A 24,010-nucleotide genomic window follows, 5' to 3' on the forward strand; every position below is an offset into this window, starting at 1 on the left:
GTGTGAGACATTCTGAGAGGGAGAGCTTCTGTTCTACAGCCTACTCCACAACTGAGGCTAGCTAGGTACGATACTGACGAGTGTTGACCTCGTTTAGCTGGTCAGAGAAATAACAGAATGTAACTTACAGCGACAGATTCACAGTAGATGTCCTCAATAATCTTAATCCACTGTAATAGAATACAAGGACCTTATTCATCACACAGTACATAACTTTCTCACAGTATTTCATTGTTTACTGTAATTTTCCACAACAAATGTGGAACAGCTCCAGAATGAACACTTTATAAACAATCTGAAATCTTCACTGACACTGATGTGGACAGACTGAGAGTGTCTCTACCTGTGCTAGAGCACTGACAAAATGCCAAAGTGATCAAACATCAGGCAGAAAGGATGAGAGCAGAGAACTGGTCTGTGGTCAGAAGAACCTGACCTGCAGAACCTCTCCTTTATAGGGGCTGTCTTGATCACTGCCTCATTTCCACCTGTTGTCTGTTCCATTTGCACAACAGCAGCTGAAACTGATTCACAATCAGTGTTGATCCTAACTGGACAGGCTGGTTTCAAAGTGCTGCTTCGGACCGTCAGTGAGGGTGTCAGTGTCAGACACACTCTCTGTCTCCCAACAACCACACCTGCACATAAAAGCCTGGACTGAGATATAACTGACTGAGGCATGAAGAAGACTTTAAAACCCTCTGGAGTCATGTGTATAATGGTCCGTTTTTGACTACTTTTAATTTTTTCTTTATATTTCAGCTTAAAAATGGTTCACCTTGCTTTGTTTAGTGTCATTCTTTTCAGTACAACCCCACAAGTGTGACTATGGTGTTATTTTTTCATTTTGACATACTGTGTTAACACACTGGACCTAAAATCACACAAAAAATATAAAATCCGAGTGGGAAAAAGTTAGATTTTTTACTGTGCAAACCACAAACATGTTTAACAAACCATTTTTATAACTTAGAATGCTTATGCAAATTGTAGATGTCAAAAAATATGTACAGATGTAGCAAAAAACAAAATTATTTACAACTATTTACCCTTGAATGCAGAAATGCCTTATGGCGTTTTTTGTACAGCTATTTACAAGTATTATATACAGTTCAGGTGGCACACACATTATTTGTGCCACTTGAAAAAGCAGTTCCTGTCCACCACAACACAGAGGGGCACATCACAGCCTGACACTTCCAGGGTGTGTCACTCCTCTCTTTGTCCACCCGGAGGCAAAGTCTGCATTTTAGCCTTCCTGCTTTTTGGCCAGGATCTGTATAACCGAAGCAAGGCGTCTGGACTTGTAGAGTTTTGTAGAGTTGCTTGGATGAGCAGCGAAACGTCTTCAGCGAAACGTCTTCTAGAAAACTCTACAAGTCCAGACGCCTTGCTTCAACCTTCTCTATCGTTTTCCTAATTGTAATTGAAACTTTTTGTTGTTCTTGTTCTAGTTGTCGTGCTCCTCTTTCACTTCTTTTGTCTGTTTTTTCTCCACTATCTCCAGGTGACATCAGAGGCCATAAAGCATCACCTGAAGGAGGCAGAGGGGGACTCCTTCTTTGTGTATCTTGGGTCCATACAGGCGTGGAGTGGCTTCCCCAGGATACAGTTGGAAGTAGAGCTTGCGGTTGATGATTTGGTCTCAGTTCTAGAATGATTGCTGCTGGGAGTTTGAGCAGACAGCTGTTTACAGGGTCTAAGTTGGAATAAAGATTAATCCTGTAAATGCAAACATCCAATCTACTGAAGTTCAAAGATGTGGGCTCGTCCGGGATTTGAAAACAGGACCTGTGAGGAACTGGAACCACTTCTTCATCTGAACCATGGGGATGCCAATTTATAACACCTGAAACCACCTCCACTGTCTGCACACACAGGAAGTTCACCCTGAATCAATGCTCTCTGTTTCAGTTAACCTGTCTGCACAGAATTATTCTCTGTAACAACATGTAGAGCCCGGATAGTTCAGGCTAATTTTCATATCTGTCCAATGAGAGACAATTATCAGAGGAGAGGTTCTGCTTCTCAGGAGGGTCACACCCTAATACAAGACCACTTCCTGTTATGCAACAAATAAACTTTATGATTCAATGTTGGGCTAATGCCACAGCCACAAAAAGACATTTCTCCCAGCTGCTAGACAGCAAGTCTTATCTAGACATGGAGGACAGTCTCCTCGTGGAGGACAGTGATATGCAAAGTGTTCAGTCTTTGTTGACACAAAGAAATCTTTGCACGTATCTTTACCAATGTCAAACTGCTGACAGTTGGCCGGGTAGAGGAGGAGAAGAAGATCCATGAGAAGCAGGTTCCATGGTGTAATGGTTAGCTCTCTGGACTTTGACTCCAGCAATCTGAGTTCAAATCTCAGTGGAACCTTTAGTTTAGTTTGGACAGTAATACTGGTGTCCTTTCTACTTTCTCTAAAAATTCAGGGCTCATTTTGCAGATTTCCAGTCAGCATGTTGTAACTGAATAACAGAGTGTATCAGAAGGAGAAGTTACATAAAGATAGAATTTAAATCTCTCTCCTAAATGACACCTTAATCTGGGATTAATAATGAGTATAAAAGTAGCTGAAGACATAATTTAGTATTATAACACATACCTCCTTTATAGGGCTGTCTTGATAACTGCCTCTCATTTCCACCTGTTGTCTGCTCCATTTGCACAACAGCAGCTGAAACTGATCCACAATCAGTGTTGATACTAACTGGACAGGCTGGTTTCACACAAGTGTGGCTGACTTTTTGGGGCAATATTATAACAAATACTTATGAGACATTATATAAAAAGAAAGATCAGTGCATCATGACTTCAGCTCCATTCAAAGCTTTAGGAGGCTTCATGGCCTCCATCACTCCATAAGACTGTTCCATCTGTTCTGCATCTCTGATATGTGCTGGGACATGGTGGCTTGGATGTTTCACTGCAGCTCATCTAGTAATAATGTGTAACACATATATGAACATCAAGCTAATCATGTCATGCTAAACTGAGTCCTTGGAAGAGCAGAAGCTGTGAACAGACCTCATGGAGCAATGGTAGCACGTCTGAGTCCAGATCAGAAGGTTGCATGTTCAAATCATGTCAGGGTCACTGGTTTTATGTAATTTAGTCCTCTTTCTGTTCACACCAGGTCCACTAGAGCTCTCAGACTCCTCCACTGCACTGAAGTCTGGGTAGTTTTCACTTGAAGCAGAATGTCGGCTTTCTCCTGTGTTTTCTGGTTAAATTACTGCACATTCAGGGAAAATAGAGTTAGGGTTAAACAGAGCAAAAAATCCTGAGTCATCGATCTGCATTCGTTTAGAGGGCCGAAAGGGAGCAAGTGTGAAAACACCCTAAATTTTAATCTTAAGTGGGACCAACACTCCCCCGAGTAGCTTCTTCAGTTCTGCAGTGACAATGTTCTTCCTCAGCCAGTTGTTGTCTTTGTCTTGTTGTCTGTGGGTCTTTGATGACAGCCCAGCTGGGATAGCCACAGGTTTGCAGGGCCTTCCTGATGTGATGTTGCTCCTTCTTCTTCTCCTCTGAGCTGGTCGGTACAGTTTGAGCTCTGTGCTGCAGCCATTGCGACAGCCATCGCACCTCAGAGTGATCCAGCAGTGCCTCATGTTCAGCAGCATACAGTGAGCAGCTTTAATCTCTGGATTGACAGACTTTATCTATGCAATAACTTGCAGAACAGGGAGTCTTCCAAAATATCTCCTTTCCAGGGATAGCACACCAAAACTATCAACTGAGCAGCACTGGAGATGCTCTGCTCTGTCGATTCATCCAACTGAAAGGAACATTTCTTACATGATCGCAGTCTATCCAGCAGCTGTGCCTGAATGTCAGCTGAGAGATCTTCTGTTCTCCTTTTCAGTTTATTAGCTGCCTCTGTGCCAAGCAAAATCTCACACCAGTCAGATCTCTGTCCACCTGTACAGTCACAAAGCCGGGGGCAGCGACGCTGTTTTCCAGGATGTCTGAGTGCAGTCCTTTTTTTCTAGCTCTCAGGACAGGAGCTGTATCCACCCTGAAGGAAGGCGCCACAGGAAGTTAAAAGGCACTTTGACTCTGGTGGGAGTTGAACCCACAACCTTTGAATCACTTCTCCTGTGTTTAACTAGAAGTCCAATGCGCTATCCATTGTGCCACAGAGCCACAAAGAAGTCCATTTTTTGTCCTAGAATGAAAGGCAGAAATCCGGAATAAGCAGCAGCATTCCAGAATAGTCATCAGTATTCCGGAATTATACGTAGAATTCAGGAGTAACAGTCAGTATTCTGGCAAGTCAGCAGTCCAGAAGGGAAGCTAACATCAGCAGTGGCTCAGTGGTAGAGCAGGGTTGTGTGTCCTTTACCCACATTGCCTCCAGTGCTGGTCATTGTATGACACTGCTTGGCAGCAGCCTTAAGCAATTTCCCTTCTGGGATTATTAAAGTATTTTTTTAAAAAGTCAGCATAACAGAGGTTACAGCATCACTGATTTTCCCCTCAGGGAAGCTGCTTTTTTTTACTGCCACCCCTGGATATATGCAGTCCAGTGCAGTGCGGCATGCTCTGTTCTGTACAATGGAGAAACCAAACAACTACTCCAAACACTGGCCTTCAATGTTTGTCAAAGTTTGTCTTCAAACAAGATGCTTATGTTTAAGGCAAAAGCTGTGACAGAAACAAGTTCTTCTTCAAAGATACACAACTCCAACATCTTTGTGAAGTTTGTGGACGACACAACTGTGGTGGGTCTCATCTCCGGTGGAGATGAAACAAACTACAGGAATGAGGTGCACCTTCTGGCCAAGTGGTGCAGAGACCACAACCTCTCCCTGAATGTGGAGAAGACAAAGGAGATGGTTGTGGACTACAGGAGAGCACAGTCAGCACACCCCTCTGACCATCGACGGGGTTCCTGGGTGTGCACATCACTGAGGACCTCTCCTGGACTAACAACACTGCATTCCTGACCAAGAAGGCACAGCAGCACAACAGCTCTACTTCCTCCGCAAGCTCAAAAGAGCCAGAGCCCCTCCCTCCATCCTGTGCACCTTCTACAGAGGGGCTGTTGAGAGCATCCTGTCCAGCTGCATCACTGTGGTACGGAGCCTGCACCGCCACCTGCAGGAAGACGCTTCATCGCATAGTGATGATCCTCTCATAGCTGAGAGGATCACCGGCGTCCCTCTCCCCTCCCTCCAAGACCTCTACGACAGCCGTCTCATCCGAAAGGCCCTCCGCATCACAGGAGACCCCACCCACCCTTCACACCGCTTCTTCAGTCTGCTGCCATCAGGAAAGAGACTGCGCAGCCTCCGGGCCAGGACCAGCAGACTGAGGGACAGCTTCATCCACCAGGCTGTCAGGAAGCTGAACTCTCTGCCTGCTGTGCCCCACTTTCTCCCCCTTCCCTCTACAAAAGTTTTTTTGTACCAGGCTGTAAACATGTTCATTTCTGCTGTGAAGTTGGACATTTTAACATGGGAGTCTATGGGTAATAACACACGTGAATTACAATTCACAATTTTTCACACATGTCGTAAACATTCCAGACTAGTAGTTAAGACCTTCAAAACTCAGTGTGTAACATTGTTGGTAAAAACTGTTTGCTTTGGCATGTTTGTAGAGAAGATTGAAGCAAGGCGTCTGGACTTGTAGAGTTTTCCTGAAGAGGTTTCGCTGCTCATCCAAGCAGCTTCATCAGTTGTTGATCTGTTGGTGGGGAAACATGGTTTATATGTGGTTGCAGACCTCAGTGGGTGGTCTGGATAAAACTCACAAACAATAGCACTAAATGTTTCCATAATTACCTGTGATGATCTGGCTGCCTGTGCCAGGTGTGTCTAACGACTGGCTAACGACTATGATAGATGGCTTCCTTGACTTCCTCTCTGTCTAAAATGTGAACATTGTTGTCCTCAAAGGAGTGTCCTTTGTCTTTGAGGTGGAGGTGAACAGCTGAGTCTTGTCCTGAGGAGGTGGCTCTCCTGTGCTGAGCCATTCTCCTGTGGAGTGGTTGTTCCAATGTACAGATCAGAGCATTCCTCACTGCACTGAACTGCATATATGATATTGCTGTGTTTCTCCCTGGGAGTTTTATCCTTTGGGTGTACCAGTTTCTGTCTCAGGATTGTCCTCCAGTGGAGACTGCAACCTTAACACAGCGCCTTGGATGAAAAGCAGACTTGCAGAATGAAAGGCAGCATTTCGGAATGAAAAGCATTCCAGAATGAAATTCAAATTTCCGGAATGAAAGGCAGTAATCCAGATTAAGTGGCAGCATTCCAGAATAGACATCAGTATTCCGGAATGATAGGCAGAATTCCCGAATAACACTCTGTATAGTGGAACAGAAGTCAGCAAGACATCATTCTGGGATGAAAAGCATCCCAGAATGGAAGAAAGCATTCCCAAATGAAAGGCAGAAATCTAGAATGAGAGCATCCTGGAATAGACATCCATCCACCCACTCCAGAATGATAGGCAGGATTCTGGAATGGTAGACAAAATTCTGGGATTAAACCCCTAACCCAACAGCGGCCTGTGATGTCATGGAAGCGTGCGTTCTGGACTCAAGGATTGGTTTTTGAAGACACTCCTCCAAGTGGTGTCTTCAGTTCTGCTACTATTCTGGTTGGGAATCTGAGTTTTATGTGTTCAGGATCTCTGTGGGTGGATCTTGCAGGAAATCAGACTTTTAATCTGAGGGCCCAGGGTTCAAGTCCCTGTTCAGGAGCAGCACTATATATTCCTAACCAGAAATCTTTGTACATATCTTTACCAATGTCAAACTAAGAAAAACATGTGCTTTGTGTTGTGTTCTTCCACCAACTGAAACATGAAAAGCAAGAAGTCAGCCAGTGCTTAAGTGTAGTTAATGTGAAACAATACAGTCGTGATTTATTGAAGTGAAGCAGTCGGCATATTTTCGCGATATATTTTATTTTTTATATAGTTTTTGTCTGCTGGTGGGTGCCTGCTCCCCTGCGTGTGTGTCTGTGCTGCTGGGTGTGCATCGGGCTGGAACTGTGCCGTACGACACAGAGAGCAGGGGAGGGTTCGTTTTCTAACATGGCAACCTTCTCCTTTAGAGTTTTCTGTCAACAGGCTCTTGTTATGACTTTTGCAACCCTCACCTCTCATTAAAGCTGGTTTCCAATGATGTGTGTCTGGGTGCGTACACACTGCCCATAGTTACTGACGGAGCCACTGCGTCACACCCCAGCTGATACATGACCGCACCAGGTGACTGCTGCTATGACCCATGTTGGTTGTCAGCGTTCCTTCCATTCCATTACAGCAGCATGAAAACAAGGTCCTGAGCAGCATAACAATAGATAAAGTAGAAATAAAGACTATGTACAGAGCAACCATAAGACATGCAGATATACAGATGAGAAATGTACAGAGATGTATTATGTCCTGTTATGATATCGTGAAAAACTCTGAGTATTACACTGTAGGTGAGGATGTTATTGCACTAAGAGAAAAAACACTGTACTGTTTCCCCATCAGTGTCACTGGGTGTAAACATGGTGATAAAGTACAGAGGTTAGAGTACAGATGGACTGATGTTATACAGTCTGACCCCTGTCTGGACAAAAGTCTGTGGCTGAAGGAGACACCCAAGGTCCCCACTGTCTCATGTTTTTATATTTGACTCATTTTCACAGCACTTCATTAGTTTGTTATCGTAATCAGCCACCATGTACAGGTGCATCTCCATAAATGAGAATATTGTGGAAAAGTTCAATATTATAAACTAATGATGTCACACTGTGATCAGATGATGAACTCAAAACACCTGCAAAGCAGACACAATCATGGGGAAGACTGCTGACTGGACAGATGTTGAATAAATAAAACATAGTCAGCATGGTTATCCTCAGGAGCAATAATGGGAATATGACTCCCATCCATCCTGCACACTGAGGGAACCCATCAAGACAGACAGTTATCAGGAGAGAAGGAAACTGGCGTAGTGTAGTAGACTACACTACTACCCACTAAAGGTTCTAGCAGTGGAAGTGAGTTGCGGATAAACCACAGATGGCTGGTTTCATACGTCATAAAACCTCAACCACGAAGGGACTCGAACCCTCAATCTTCTGATTCGAAGTCAGACGCCTTATCCATTAGGCCACGTGGTTTTTGACACTTTATATCTCACCACATGGTGGCGCTATGACTACAGTTTTAACTATATTTAAGTAAATACATCTTTTAAAATATGTTCAAAGTTTCAGCTGTATAGCATGGCTACTTTCTGAGTTGCACATTTTTAATTACTATGTTGTCAGATTGTCCCAAAGTCACAACAAGGGTGTCATCACATTTAGACACACTTTAGTTTTGAAAGCATGTTTGTAGCTTTACAGCTGTAGGAGGAGCGTTCTGTCATCATTACGTTTTTTTCCTGTTTCTTTAAGTAGAATAACATTGATGTGATGCAGTCAGTTGGAACAGTCTGGACAGGTTTGACTGAATGTTTTATAGCGTCCTCTGTAGTAAACAGGGACTGATCGCTGCAGTCACTCGCTTAAAATGCAATTGTAGCAGTAACTCTGCTACTGCTCCCATATATTGTATTGTGGGCCGTGTTGTATTTCTACGTAATGACGTCCGACTCAGACCAATCGCGTCACTGTAACCTGGCAGTGCCAGTCTAGATGCGAGTGGGACACGAGTAGGAAAAGTTTGCTGTAATTCATGTTGTCATCTCTTCAAATTAAATGTACTGAATGTCGATCTATAGGAGCCAACTACCAAAGTCTTTATGTGTCGAGTGGATCATCTGAATTGATCTTAAACTACAGAACTGGTGAGTCTCATTACTGTTAGCTCAGCCGCTCATTCATTCCCATTGGGTAATTTAGCCTAAGACGAAGACAAAGGAGATGGTTGTGGACTACAGGAGAGCACAGAGTCAGCACACCCCTCTGACCATCGACGGTGCTGCTGTGGAGCAGGTGAGCAGCACCAAGTTCCTGGGTGTGCACATCACTGAGGACCTCTCCTGGACTAACAACACTGCATCCCTGACCAAGAAGGCACAGCAGCGCCTCTACTTCCTCCGCAAGCTCAAAAGAGCCAGAGCCCCTCCCTCCATCCTGTGCACCTTCTACAGAGGGGCTGTTGAGAGCATCCTGTCCAGCTGCATCACTGTGGTACAGAGCCTGCACCGCCACCTGCAGGAAGACGCTTCATCGCATAGTGAGAGCAGCTGAGAGGATCACCGGCGTCCCTCTCCCCTCCCTCCAAGACCTCTACGACAGCTGTCTCACCCGAAAGGCCCTCCGCATCGCAGGAGACCCCACCCACCCTTCACACCGCTTCTTCAGTCTGCTGCCATCAGGAAAGAGACTGCGCAGCCTCCGGGCCAGGACCAGCAGACTGAGGGACAGCTTCATCCACCAGGCTGTCAGGAAGCTGAACTCTCTCCCTGCTGTGCCCCACTTTCTCCCCCTTCCCTGACACCACCCCCCACCCCCTACCCCTACCACCATCCCCTCACCCCTACCACCACCCAAGATAGGAACTCTTTGTACCAGCCACTTTACCAAAGGAACTCTGTGCACCAGTCACTTTTTACCCTGTCATGTCACACCAGTCTCATATAAGCTGCTATAACTTAATCTATTCCTGGACTGTTACATTATGCCAACTGCACTGACTTGCACCATTGCATCTTTTGCACTCTCATACCAGTCTCAATAAGCTGTTATAAGTTAAACCATTCCTGTTTATATTATGCCAACTGCACTGACTTGCACTATACATCTTTTGCACTCTGACTGCATTGTGCCTTCATTATGTGCCTTGTATTTTGTGTGTGCCTCATTGTAGGTACATTCTTTACACTTTATATTTATCTTTAGTTTTTAGTTACATGTTATATGTTGCGGAGTGAAGAGTAACGCAATTTCGATTCTCTGTATGTTCAGCACATATAGCAGAGTTGACAATAAAGCTGACTTGACTTGACTTGACTTGACTAGCCTAGCCGCTTCCATTGGTTTATATGGAGCGGTCAGCACAGGATATTATGAATTAAGAAACTTTTATTAGTCCCACAATGGGGAAATTGCATTTTTGCAACAGCAGATACAGACAGCAAAGGATAAGTTAGGAAAGATATATATGATAAAATAAACTACCAATAAAATATAGAATAGAATCATCAACAGTTTACATATGAACAGAGGGAGAAGTGGTCTGTAAGAAAACTGTACATAGTGCATCAGAAACTAAATAAATAATGTGTTGTACACTGTGGTGTGTGAATATTGCACCTATCAAAAGTGGTTATTATACAGTCTGACAGCAGCAGAGGTTGTGTGTAATGACGCGGCTCACCAGCAGAGGGCGTGTGACAGAGCAACAAGCAGAAACTACAGGGGAGAAGAGACACAACAAAGATCAGAACAGACACACTCAGCTCTTCTCTCTGAGACCATGATGATACCGTCACATATCATCACTGCACATGTTTTTGGCTGCACGTCTGGAAATGAGAGGAGACAGAACATTATCATACATGTTGCATAAGTAAAGTCACATGACATGCACCACTGTAAACAAAGGAAACCACATATTTTTAAGACACTTAGAGCATAGAGCCCAAGAAATAATATAATCTAAAGCTCACAAGACACAAGACGAACAGAACAGAACAGAACAAATACTTTATTTATCCCAAACTGGGAAATGTTTTCTATTGCAGCAGCAATGTACAGGGTCAGTATCATCCTATCTGCTGGTAAAAGTCTTTCTCCCCGTCGGGGAATCAAACCCCGGTCTTCCACATGACAGGCGGAGATACTATCCACTATACTAACGAGGAATGCTGACAACCACCATCTGTCATAGCAGCAGCCACCTGGTGCGGTCATGTGTCAGCTGGGGTGTGACGGAGTGGCTATCATTTGTCTTGTTGAAGAAGCTTCTCAGTCATCCAGGTCACTTTCATTCACAGGGTTGAGGCGAGGCCTCTGGACCTGCAGTCTTCTTATGTGTCGATGCTGCTTAGAGCAGCTTCATCAGTTCTGTTTGGTGGAAAACATGGTTAATAAATGGTCATATGAGGGCCAATCAGATGTTTTCTTCTGTCTAGACCAAGTGTGAACAGCACTGGCCTGCAGACAGCAATCCATGCTGCTATGGAGAGCTGTTAGTCACTGTCCCAACAGAGCAAAAGGAGCCCAGCTGGACCCTGAGGGAATTTCAAGTGAAACGTGTAAAAACCATTCAAACTTGTTTGTAGAGAAGATTGAAGCAAGGCGTCTGGACTTGTAGGGTTTTCTTGAAGACGTTTCTCTGCTCCTCCAAGCAGCTTCATCAGTTCTACCTGTTTGGTGGGAAACATGGTAGTATGTGGGGGTATTTTAATCGGTCGGTCTTTCCCTGTTCCCCCCCCCAGATACTCCTAACAGCTCAAATGTAATGAAAATTGTCCGACAGTGAGAATGTTCAAAATTGTGTTTTTATCAGTTCATGTATGTGTTCCTGTCCGTCTGCCTCGTCGTCCAGCGCCCTGCCTGATTCTCTGGTCCTCTCGTCCCGCAGGATGTGTTTTCTTTCTTCGGATCCCTGGGGTTAGACTACCCGGGATCCTGGATTCCTGTCAGGGGATTATTCTGCCCCTTTTGTGACAGGATCCGTATCTGAATGAGCCGATTCAGACTTCTGCGCCCTCAGATCAGCGTGGACGTCCTGTAGAGATCGTTGAGGCTCCTCTGCAGCTGTGCACTGGCTCCAGTGGAACCAGGTGTCCCCCTTTCCTCTTAGCCGAACTTCGTGTGAGGTGCGTTCCGTCACCTGATAGGGACTTGTGCACCTTGGCTCCGACTTCCTTTTGATGAACCTCAGGAGTACCCACTCGGCTAAATACTAACACCAAAGCTTTAAATTCATTATGGTTTATATTAATATCATACTACATACTCTTTCAGTCTCAGCCGGCCAGCTGGTCCAGGAAACTGTCGACCTGTAAGAAGCTCATAGGGTGTAGATTATATGGCGTTATTACCAGAACATCAATACAATAGATAATACTTGAACCCATATAAATTTGGTCTGTGCACAGATTTTAGCCAATTTTTGTTTTAGGTTTGATTCATCCTTTCCACCTTTCCTTGAGACTGTGGATGATAAACAGTACCAAAAGCATGCTTCAGTCCCAACATAGCCTCCACCTGCTGGAGGTCTTTATTTTTGAAATGTGTTCCATTGTCAGATCTGATTTTTTCAGGAAAACCATGTCTAGGGATGTAGGTGTTAATCAGAAATTTAATGACAGTTTTGCTGTCCTCCCTTTTCGCAGGACAGGCTTCTGGCCATCCTGAGTATGCATCAACACACATCAAAATGTATCTGAATCCCCTCACAGAGTTAATCATGTCAGTGTAGTCAATGATGATTTCTTTGCCCGTCTTGGCCTCTAGTGGGTAGTGTCCTGCTTCTGGTTTGATGGTTGGTCTCGGATTGTATTTATTACGCTGATCACATGTTCAAATTACATACTGAGCCATGTCTTTCATGTAGGGGTGCCACCAGTGCTCCAGATTTCTTAACATCTGAGCTACCCCCACATGGCCTAGCCCATGTGCTTCTTCCATGGCAGTTTGTCTCAATCCAGGTGGCAGTATGGGTCGTCCATCCGGTCCCCTCCATACGCCTCCTGTGTCAGTGGGGTGAGTGTGAATGTCTCTGAGTTTACATATGCGACTACACTATGTGTTGTGAGTACATACAGCTGGTGTCCCATGACCATGTGTTCAGTTTTCTGAATTAGCTTAGCTATTCCTGCATGTTGTGTGCACTGCGGGTGTCTTTTTTCCATGTTGTCTAAGAGGACACTGATGTACATCAGTATTACTCTCTCTCCCCCTTTTCTCTGGAACTCCTTCTGCAAACTTCCTCTATCTTTCACCATCAACTTTCACAACATCTTTCTGCCAACAACTTATCTACAGCATCCTTCATAAGAATCACTTCTGCCGCTGCAGTCTTAGAGTCATAAGTCTGGTTCAGTATTCCGCCTAAGACCGTCAGCTGTTCTTCTACCGTCTTTAGTGGGCTGTGCGGACCCCACCCGTCGTCAGTCATGTCTCGGTGCACACTTAAGTCCATGTCGTCAGTCATTAAAGTCTTAATCTCGTGCTCACGTAGGAATTACAAAACTATAGTTTAAGTTCAAATTTACAAAACTGCAGTTACAATGTTTCTATGTCCTCTACCAAACTATGTACACATCAGAAGAAAAAACTAATCCAGTTCGTGAGTGAACCTACTTCAACAGACCACTGCTTTACGTTAGCACCAGTTAGGTTTCCAGCAGTGCTGCTGCTTCAGCTCACACGTCCCTGGCACTCATCCACATTTCTCATTCATGCATTACCTGTATTATGAGCGCTCAGTATGTGTGTGTGTTACAGCTTCACTCTCAGCTGTGTGTCTCAGTAAGGGGTGCTTTCGAACTCACAGGACTTTCCTCTGTTCTTGTAGCCGGTCCGACTACTCACAGTTCATCTGTTCTTGCCGTCTCTCTTTTAGACGGCTCACAGTTATAACAGTGTCCTCACTGTCTAGATTCAGGCCGACTGAGAAATATGGCACGCTATGTCCCTAGTACTCAGTCCAGTGGATTTGAAACTAGCCTCTCTTCCACGACACCAGAATCTTATACGTCTGTAATTTGGAAGCCTGCAGACTTACTACAACTTCCGCCTAACTAGTGCGGTCGTTGTTTCAGTTTCCAGTCGTTCCAACATCCATACCATGTGTTTGCCTGTTGTTCCTTTTCCTCTCTCTTTTTTTAGTGATTTAGGGTTCCTCAAGCCCCGGGACTCAAACCCAGCTTTTCCGGCCTCTCGTCAGAGCACCGGTGGAGTCGCCACACTCAGGATTTTGCAACCCCTTTTTCCTTTTTCCTTTCTCTTATTCTTTATCTTTACTCTTACAAGAATTCTTTAACCTCTTTTTTTTTTTTGTTTCAGTCAATGTTCATATAATTTACAGGCAGATTACTACTAAGACTCGGGACATGTTACACTTTAGAGTAGTCAATGCAGATATAAAAGGTCTGCTCACCTTATTGTTGGCGCGCCACGTGTCCTCTGTCTGTTCGTAATCAACCCCTGTGTTCAATTGACGGATCTGAGAAGAATATAATTACCTTCTATCCTGGACGGGCCCCCAAAATGTCGTGACCTTCCCTGGTCACCCCGGATTGTCAGACTCCGTCTTCTGTAATCAGAACATTGAGTGAAAGAAAATACCCTGGGTTTTGTAGTTTCACCTTTTGCAAAAGGGAGAACACCTAGTGACCACAGGCCTCTCAGTCTGCTTCACTCCCGTCCATAAGTGTTCTGCCCCTCCCTGGACACAGGCTCGTTTTATTTAACAGTTTTTCAAGACCTTCGTTGGTATTCCCATATTGGGACATGTTGCCCTGTTATTCCCACCTACCAATTATAATACTTGGTCTAACTGTTATTTATGACTGTGAAACACTCTCTATCCCCCCTCTGTTGGATGCTTTATCTTACGTCCACCTTCACCATAACAAAAGGGCTCCAGTAATGTAAACATCCTCCCTAACTCTCTGTAAGGGTGTATGTGTGTGTAAAAACTCCCTTTTTCTCTGAGTGTAAGCATATACAATCGAGTACATATGTGCTCTATATCATGTCAGTTTGTAGGTACCCTTATATAATTCCACAGCTGCTAACTAATTAAACAAACTAAACAGCCTTATGTTATTTATGCTAACTGACGGTAACTTCAACGGTAAATAAACAAAGCACAGAGCTCTGAGGAGCTAAAGCAGAGAGAGAACAGCTGGAGGGACACATTTGTAGCTCCAAGTCATGAAGTCAGTGTCCTCCTGTCAGAAACACTATGTGCTGAATGTCACTCTTTTCACACAGAGCCGTTGTTGTTCCGTGACATTGTCATGTTTACATACCTGTTCTGTGTAGCTTGATCTCAGGCTTCAGGAGCAGATCCAGCAGTTTGCGCTGACGGTCCAGCTCTCCCTCGTACTGGACGATAGTTTGTTCAAACACTCCCAATATTTCAGCAGCAGCAGCAGTTAGCCGCTCGCTGATAAAACCTCTCAGAGACTCCGCAGCAGCCATTCAGATGTAATAAAACACTTACAGCGGAAAACTTCTGTTGAACTTCTGCTGTCGCTGTGCTCGTCTTTCTAGTTCCTCTTCCCCCTCCTCCTCCTTGTTCAGTTCATTTGTTTGATTGCCGTTGCTAGGCAATAAAACACTTGTTATTCACCCTCTTTCATCTTTTTGTTTGATTTCCGTTGCTAGGCAACTTGCTGTTGCTAGGCAATCAACTCTTGTTATTCACCCTCTTTCTTCTTCTTCTTTGTTTGATTGCCGTTGCTCATCTGTTGTTCATCTTCCAGAGGACATTCCGGGTCAACTTCACGTTTTTTTCCAAAAATTATAGTTTTTCAAATATTAAGCAATTTCGGTGTCATCTGCCAAATGTTTCTCCTCCTAGAAATTTCAAGCTGCAGACTCCATTTTAGTCTTAAAACGCTCATTAGATGCTGCTCTATCAAACTTGTATTCAGAATTTTCTAATTCCGAATCGTTTCCACACGCCAGGCGCAGCCACAGGTTCTGAGCGCTGTGTTTACTTGTTTTTGCTCCTTGCTTTATAGTTTTTTTACAAACCATACATTTTGTATGACTTACAAATGCCAATATTTCCTTCAGACTAGGTTTCTATTTTCTTTATATTTCATTATATTTCCATTTGAATGACTTAATTGGAATTGTGAAAAGTCTCCTGCCCTGAAATGACTGAGCTGTTTCTGAGGTATTGCCGTCTCCTTCCTCCTCTCTGGCGCTTACTGTTTGTAAATGGCAGATTTCAAGCCCAGGAGACTGGTGGGAGTGCATGCAGCCTGTGGGAGTCAAATGAAAAAAACTGGAAGATTGTAAACAAGAAATGTATATAAAAAATGTGAATAGCTGGTTCATAGAGTGGAGGCTGACCACCATTTTAAATCTGTCCTAAAGTGCATATTGTGCAGAATCAGAAAAACCTCATTAATCCCTGCAGATGCTGCTTTGTTCAGTCACTCAACATCATAAATTATACTGGATAGTATGAGAGATGGATTGATTTCTCATGTTCACAGTCCTCCCATCATCAACAGACAAGTGCCTCATAATGCACCTGTAAGGGCTACTGCTGTAATAAAAGGAATGACGCAAAAATGTGACATCATCTTACACACACACATTTCCAAGAATCCGTCTGTATATTATAATACAATAGGCATATTTTATAAATGCTGTTGCCCAGAACATATACATTGGTTTGTGATGAAACGGTACCCTAGCTTCTATATCGTATGCTCACTCAGCTGTAGTTCCTCCTCTCAGTGTATTATTTTGTGTCTGTCTCCTTCATATTTCATTTCCACTGTGTTTGGGGACTGCCAGGTGAATGCCTGTTTTGTCCATCTCTTGGTGTCGTATGTTACTAACAGTGTTGGGAAGAATACTTTTAAAAAGTATTCAGTTACTGAATACAGATTACAGGCCCTAAAATGTAATGCTGAATACTTGGATTACTCACACATTGAGTTGTGTAGCATGTATATGATCTCTACAAATCTGGAAGTATTGAGTTGGACTAGTGGCTCGTGTAGTTTCTGGCTTGTATATGGAGTTCTAGGGAGTATTTTAGCACATAACTGTGTGTCTACACACTGTGTGTGTATGTTAGAGAGGAAGAGAGCCATTTGCACACTGACCTTGTTGTGAGTGAGTACACAGAGGACAGTGGTCCTATACACATAAAGAACACATACTTAATGAATTTATGTGTTTTTATAGAGGACTTCTACATATTGTCCGAACCTGAGGAGGAGGAGGAGGGGGGGGGGGGGTTCCTGTTCATATCAGCTGACAGGACTGATTCTGGTGTAAGCACATGTTGCTTTAATCTACAAAGTGAAATTGTTATTTGTTGCCAGTCATACACTCTCAGACTCTGGATCAGTTCAGTTCATTTCTTGATATTAAATGTTATTTCTTGCACTAGTAAGGCAAAACGTTGCACTAGTTAACTAGTGAATGCATTTAGAGCTGGTTAGCTAATTAGTTATTGTATGTTCTCATGGAGTCAGCTACTGCATCCCTGTTTCAAAGATATCGATGGTGCCACACTACTTAACAGTAATATAAATCTGTTTTTATAATAGGACCACCAAGCCTATTAGCCAGTTTACTGATGGACTGAATGCCTTTGGAAGGCTGTGGCATGTGGTGAAGACGAACTGGATGCCCGTCTTCACCAACATGCATGCACCTCCTTCAAAGGCAGCATTCTGAGACATAATCAAGTACAACTACAGTCCATCCAACCAGCGTAAAGACGAGGAGGACACAGTCTACAGCTGGGAGATGCTCTGCAGTGCTGACAGGGTGTCCTGCGGGGGGTGGGACTCATTGTCCAGCATGGATGTCAGTTTTCTCTTCCAAGGACTCAGTTTAGCATGACATGATCAGCTTGATGTTCATATATGTGTTACTCATTATTACTAGATGAGCTGCAGTGAAACATCCAAGCCACCATGTCCCAGCACATATCAGAGATGCAGAACAGATGGAACAGTCTTATGGAGTGATGGAGGCCATGAAGCCTCCTAAAGCTTTGAATGGAGCTGAAGTCATGATGCACGGGTCTTTCTTATATAATGTCTCATAAGTATTTGTTATAATATTGCCCCAAAAAGTCAGCCACACTGATTGAGAATCAGTTTCTGTCAGGGGGTTGTCGTGGATGCGACACAAATGCTCAGGCACAGAGCGCTTAAAAAATAACAACAGTCTTTAATTATGCTGACAAAAAAACTGCAAATCCAAACAACATGGAAAAAACTGTGAGTCCAGGAGAACAACTGCAGACACCAGTCTCATATAAGCTGCTATAACTTAAACTATTCCTGGACTGTGTACATTATGCCAACTGTCTTGCACCATTGCATCTTTTGCACTCTCATACCAGTCTCAATAAGCTGTTATAAGTTAAACCATTCCTGTTTATATTATGCCAACTGCACTGACTTGCACTATACATCTTTTGCACTCTTACTGCAATGTGCCTTCATTATGTGCCTTGTATTTTTGTGTGTGCCTCATTGTAGGTACATTTTTTTACACTTTATATTTATCTTTAGTTTTTAGTTACATGTTATATGTTGCGGAGTGAAGAGTAACGCAATTTCGATTCTCTGTATGTTCAGCACATATAGCAGAGTTGACAATAAAGCTGACTTGACTTGACTTGACTTGCTAGTCATTGTATGACACTGCTTGGCAGCAGCTGTAAAGAATTTCCCTCTGGGATTAATTTTTTATCTAAAATAAAAAAAAAAAAAATAGACATGGAGGACAGTCGTCTCCTCATGGAGGACAGTCGTCTCCTCATGGAGGACAGTCTCCTCATGGAGGACAGTGATATGCAAAGTGTTCAATCTTTGTTGACACAATTAGAAGAAATCTTTGTTCATATCTTTACCAAAGTCAAACTAAGAAGAACATGTGCTTTGTGTTGTTCTTCCACCGACTGACACATGAAAAATAAGAGGTCACACATGGCTCGTTGGTCTAGGGGTATGATTCTCGCTTAGGGTGCGAGAGGTCCCGGGTTCAAGTCCTGGACGAGCCCTGATGTTTAACTGTATTCCTTGTTGTTGACTCTTTTCAGTTCCTCTCTAACTACCACACAGCTTTACAAAGCTAACAAAGTTCTATTCAGACTCATCCCAATCCAGAGCAGTTGTTCCACAGTAACACCTGCAGGAGGACGTCATCACCCAGTATGTGACCTGCACTGTGAGCTGTAAGGTCTTATACAGACAGGTGTGTGTCTGTCCTCATCAAGTCCAATCAGTATCATGAAAGACAGCTGGACTCAGATGAAGGTGTAGAACCATCTGAAGGACGATCAGAAGAAATGGACGCACCTGAGTTCAATATATGAGAGTCACAGCAAAGGCTCTGATACTTAGGACCATGTCATATTTCACTTTGTCTTTTTAATACATCTGCAAACATGTCAACAACTCTGTGTGTTTCTGTCAGTATGGGGAGCTGTGTGGACATTAATGAGGAAAAATGAACTTCAATGATTTTAGCAAATGGCTGCAATATAACAAAGTGAAACATTTAAGGGGGTCTGAATACTTCCTGCACCCACTGTACACATAACAGATGGATGTGACTGAAACAACAGCTCTGTGTGTAATATAAATATACAAACTAATGTGATTTGATCAGAACATTTTAAAAGACATTGATGATCTGTTCTTATTGTCTAAACAGGAACAGTTGAAGCACAGCTTGCAGCCCCTGTATCTCAGGCTTCTCAGCTTCTCTTCAGATGTTTGGAACCGCTTGGAATCTGCTGGAACCTCTCATTTAATGACTCACATAGAAATTTTGAACTTTTGACTTTATGTGGAGGAGGGATTGATTTTGGAATGAGGAGGCTGCAACACTTCAGGAATGCTTTTAAGTGACTGACTGGCAGGACATTGATGAGATCACAGAGTGCATCACTGGATACATAAACTTCTGTGTGGACAGTGTTGTTCCAGTTAGGACAGTGAATTGTTACCCCAACAACAAGCCATGGGTGACTAAGGACATTAAAGCCATTACAAACAGAAAAAAGAAGGCATTCAAAGCGGGCGACAGGCAGGAGGTGAGAGCTACACAGAAGGACCTGAGAATAAAAATCAGGGAGGCCAAGGAGAAGTACAGGAGGAAGCTGGAGTGGAAACTTCAGCAAAACAACACGAGAGAGGTGTGGAGTGGCATGACCATCACTGGTTACAGGTGGAGCAGCAGGGGTGGAGTTAATGGCAGTGTGGAAAGGGCCAATGAGCTGTATCAGTTTTTTTAGTGACCCCAGTTCACCCTGCTAACGACTGCTGGCCCCGCTGGCTGAGAAGCTGACAGCGATGCAGGTGGATGCCCCACTGGTGTCCTGGATGGTGGACTATCTGACTGGCAGACCACAGTGTGTACGCCTACAGAGCTGTATGTCTGACAGACTGATCAGCCACACCAGGGCTCCACAGGGACCTGCCACCTCCAGAAATTCTCTGATGACTCTGCAGTGGATGGATGTATGTGGATAACTTTGTCACCTGGAGCGAGAGCAACCACATACTGCTCAATGTGACAAAGACAAAGGAACTAGTGGTGGATCTGAGGAGGACAAAGGCTCCAGTGACCCCTACCAGCATCAAAGGGGTCAGTGTGGAGGTGGTGGAGGAGTACAAATACCTGGGAATGTACTTGGACCACAAACTGGAATGGAGTAAGAACGTGGACATTGTTTACAGGAAGGGCCAGAGTCGCCTCTACTTTCTGAGGCAGCTGAGGTCCTTTAACATCTGCAGGACGATGCTGAGGATGTTTTATGAGTCTGTGGTGGCCAGTGCCATCATGTATGCTGTTGTCTGCTGGGGCAGCAGTCTGAGGGTGAGGGACATAAACAGAATCATCAGGAAGGCCGGCCATGTTGTGGGAGAGGACTCTCTGACAAAGGTGTGTCAGAGGAGGATGTTGTCCAAAATAAAGACCATACTGGACTGTCCCTCCCACCCGCTCCACACTGTGCTGACCAGCTACAGGAGCTTGTTCAGCAACAGACTCTGACTCCCACGATGCACCACTGAGAGACACAGGAAGTCATTCCTGCCTGTCTCAGACAAACTACTGAACTCTGAACTGTGACAGTCACTCAGACACTGTACATTCATACTGGTACATTCATGTCATGCTCTTTACTGTGTAAAGGTTTTTATACAATAGTAAATATGTTCTTTAGATACAACTCAGGGATTTAAATGCTGTCTAGGTATTTCAATATTTATTATATATTTCTATTTCATATTTCAATTATCTTTTCTTCTATTTGTCTGTAACAAACAAGAATTTCCCCTCTGGGATAAATAAAGTAATTTCTGATCTGATTCTGTAACCTGCGATTTCACCACTAGATGTCAGCATTGCACAGCATTGGTGGTTCAGTTCAGATTGAGAGAATGCAAAGAGTGTGCAAAGCTGTCATCAAAGCAAAAGCTGGCTGCTTGGAAGAATGTCAAACATCAAACATATTCTGCTTGGTTTAACACTGTTTGTTCACTGCGTCATTCCACATGTGTTCCTTCATAGCTCTGATGTCTTCCGGATGAATCTACAATGTAGAAAGTCATAAAAACAAAGACAAACCACTGAGTGACTTTTGACTGGTACATTTAAAATGTCATCATATGTCCAAACCAGCAGGGGGAGCACTGATCATAAACTCTCTGTCTCACATGTTATTGTCATGTGTTTTTTTGGAAGATGATGCTGACTGTTGTTTTCTTGCTTCTCTCTGTAAACAGCTTGTAAACAGCAGCTTCCCTGAGGGGAAACTCAGCTAATAAATGATGCTGTAACCTCTGGGACTTGATCTGCTGGGTGGGAGTCCACTACATCAGTGGTCCCCAACCACCGGGCCGGGGACCGGTACCGGTCCGTGGGTCATTTGGAACCGGGCCGCACAGAAAGACTGAGCAAAACATATATTATTAATTATCTGAGTCTGAAAGCTGTTTCATTTATAAATCGATCAGATTCATCCGCCTGTGCCTTTAAGCACCTGTCCAGACGCTTGTCTCGGTCACGGGATACGGCACCCCAAAATTAAGCCCACAAGCAGCAAAAATGAAAAAAAAACAAACGTCTTTGGAGAGCTTCTTCGGAAAGGGGAAAAGGCCTAACGAGGAGACAGAAGAAGAGGAGCCTACCCCTTCAAAGAAAAAGAAACCCGCATTTAAAAGACTATATCAGGAGTCCTATTTAAAATACGGATTTATTGCAACAGGTGATTCTCACACACCAAGTCCACTCTGAGTGATGTGGCGACAGACTCGCAAATGAGGCAACGAAGCCTTCAAAACTGCGAGACCGAGCACCCTGCATTAAAAGACGAGCCATGGAAGAAAACATGAACAAGAACGACTGAAGCAATTAATGACGGCCAAAACAAAATTACGGAGTGGACTGGACATAAGAAACACACTTCGGGTGTCATGTCTCCCATTATCCCTAGATGGGACCGCCTCATTGCTGAGAAAGCTCAAAGGCTCCCACTAATTAAGCATAAGAGTAAGTTGTCTCTTTATGCACTTTTTTTTCTGTGCCGGTCCGTGAAAGTATTGTTTTACATGATACCGGTCCGTGGTGCAAAAAAGGTTGGGGACCGCTGCACTACATCATCCATCCATCCTCATCCATCCAGCTACACCCTCCCTCATAAAACGCAGGCTGGAGGATGCGGGCATCGATCCTGCTACCTCTCGCTTGCGCTTACTGCATCGCGCTAGTCGAGCCAAAGTAAGCCCAAAGTAAGCCCACATTAGCCAATCACGTTCCTTTCCCTGGGCTTACTTTTGACCAATCACGTTCCTTTCCCTGGGCTTACTTTTGACCAACCAATCGCGTTCCTTCACTGTGGCTTACTTTTGACCCTTCCTCGTGAAAACAGTAAGATGAAGTTTACTTCACCTTATTTAATTTACTATAAATCGGCCATTGTCTGTTCAGATACAGTCTGTACCTTAAAAAACAAAACAGGCCGACATAGCGATATAGTGATTGGACATTATATAGCACACGTTTTCTTCGACGTACCCGTCAACTTCTAAATACCGACCAAAAAATGTCACTACCATTGATCGCTATCGCTATCATGGCCACCCGCTAACAGGCTATACGTGCAATTGATTCTCTGTAAACTGGTAGATATTGCTCTATTGTTCGTTTTATGTAATGTACACATAACATACTAATATGCATGTAATACCTTGTAATGGTGTAAACCGCTCTTTGTAGATGTAAAGTAGCCTACATGTAGGCTAATCCAGGAGGTCATTCACTATCTCTATAAACTATAAACGTAGGATATTGATCAGTTCAGAAATTCCAGTTTTAACATTAATATAGTAAAGTTAAGGATTCAGACATTGGGGTTTTCAAAATACATCAGAATAAATCAAAATAGAATACTTTTTACTCTTACAAATTAAGTTATGTTATGATGTTAAAATGGTTTGTTTTCAGGTGGGTGTTTTATTACAATCCCTCCCCTTTAACAACTTACCTCTACAAATATTTAAATAAAGGTACAATACAATAGCTCAATGAAAATAACATGGTTTTGCTTTGTAGGAGACACAGTAGTACACATTATCATAGTAATGTGAATTACTTTATCAATCCCTGTGGGGAAATGAAGTAGCTTGTTAAATGATCACACTCTAAAAGTACAGGTATCTTTCAGCTGTAATTGTGTTTTCATTTCAGAAAATGTATGCTTATCCGGTTTTTAAGCGGCAGTCGGCTACATCACAGCGTCTCCTCATGGCGCCATCAGAGGAGGCGATGCGAATGCAAAATGTGGAATCTGGAAGGGCCAAACCTGAAGAGGAAGTGGTGGCGGAGGCCAGAACTTTTGTGAGTGTAAACGGTGGAGACCCCAGTGACCAGTTTTTGGTGCTTGCTCACTGCAAGCTCCAGTTTGGGAAGTACCAGGGCCAGAGATTTAGATGGCTCCTGGAAAACTCTCTGGGGTATGCATTGTATTTGATGGACAGCATATCTAAAGAGACGGTGCAGGCAAACCCCCTGTCACAAAATAAGCAGCTGTTCATTCAGTACACATCTCTTATTAGAGAGATGGCAGAGGAACTGGAGAAGTTTAAAAGAAAGCAGCAATTGCAAGCAGAAGCCCGGGAAACTGGAGACCAGGGATGTTTGATGGTAGAGTTTGGAGACTTCAAGGGCCGGTCCATGAAGGACGTCTATGAAGACCAGAGCAAGGAGGCCCAGGCTCTCATCAAGTACCTGATCAAGGCAGATGCCAGGCCCAAAACCAACATGGCTATTTTCAAGACATACGTCTTGAAAAGAAGGGCTTCTGC

General features: G+C 43.7%; 2 non-coding genes across 2 annotated transcripts; both read right to left on the reverse strand.

The window, feature by feature from the left end:
- Nucleotides 1-4,063: 4,063 nt before the first annotated feature.
- On the reverse strand, nt 4,064-4,155 carry trnar-ucu (transfer RNA arginine (anticodon UCU)). The gene is given in 2 exon segments: nt 4,064-4,099; nt 4,119-4,155. It is a non-coding gene; the product is annotated as a tRNA-Arg (tRNA).
- A 3,910-nt stretch (nt 4,156-8,065) lies between these two features.
- trnar-ucg (transfer RNA arginine (anticodon UCG)) lies at nt 8,066-8,138 on the reverse strand. Its single transcript has one exon. It is a non-coding gene; the product is annotated as a tRNA-Arg (tRNA).
- Between the last annotated feature and the right edge of the window lie 15,872 nt (nt 8,139-24,010).

This window comes from Parambassis ranga, unplaced genomic scaffold (assembly GCF_900634625.1).
Source record: "Parambassis ranga unplaced genomic scaffold, fParRan2.1 scaffold_21_arrow_ctg1, whole genome shotgun sequence".
In the NCBI taxonomy this organism is placed as follows: Eukaryota; Metazoa; Chordata; class Actinopteri; family Ambassidae; genus Parambassis; species Parambassis ranga.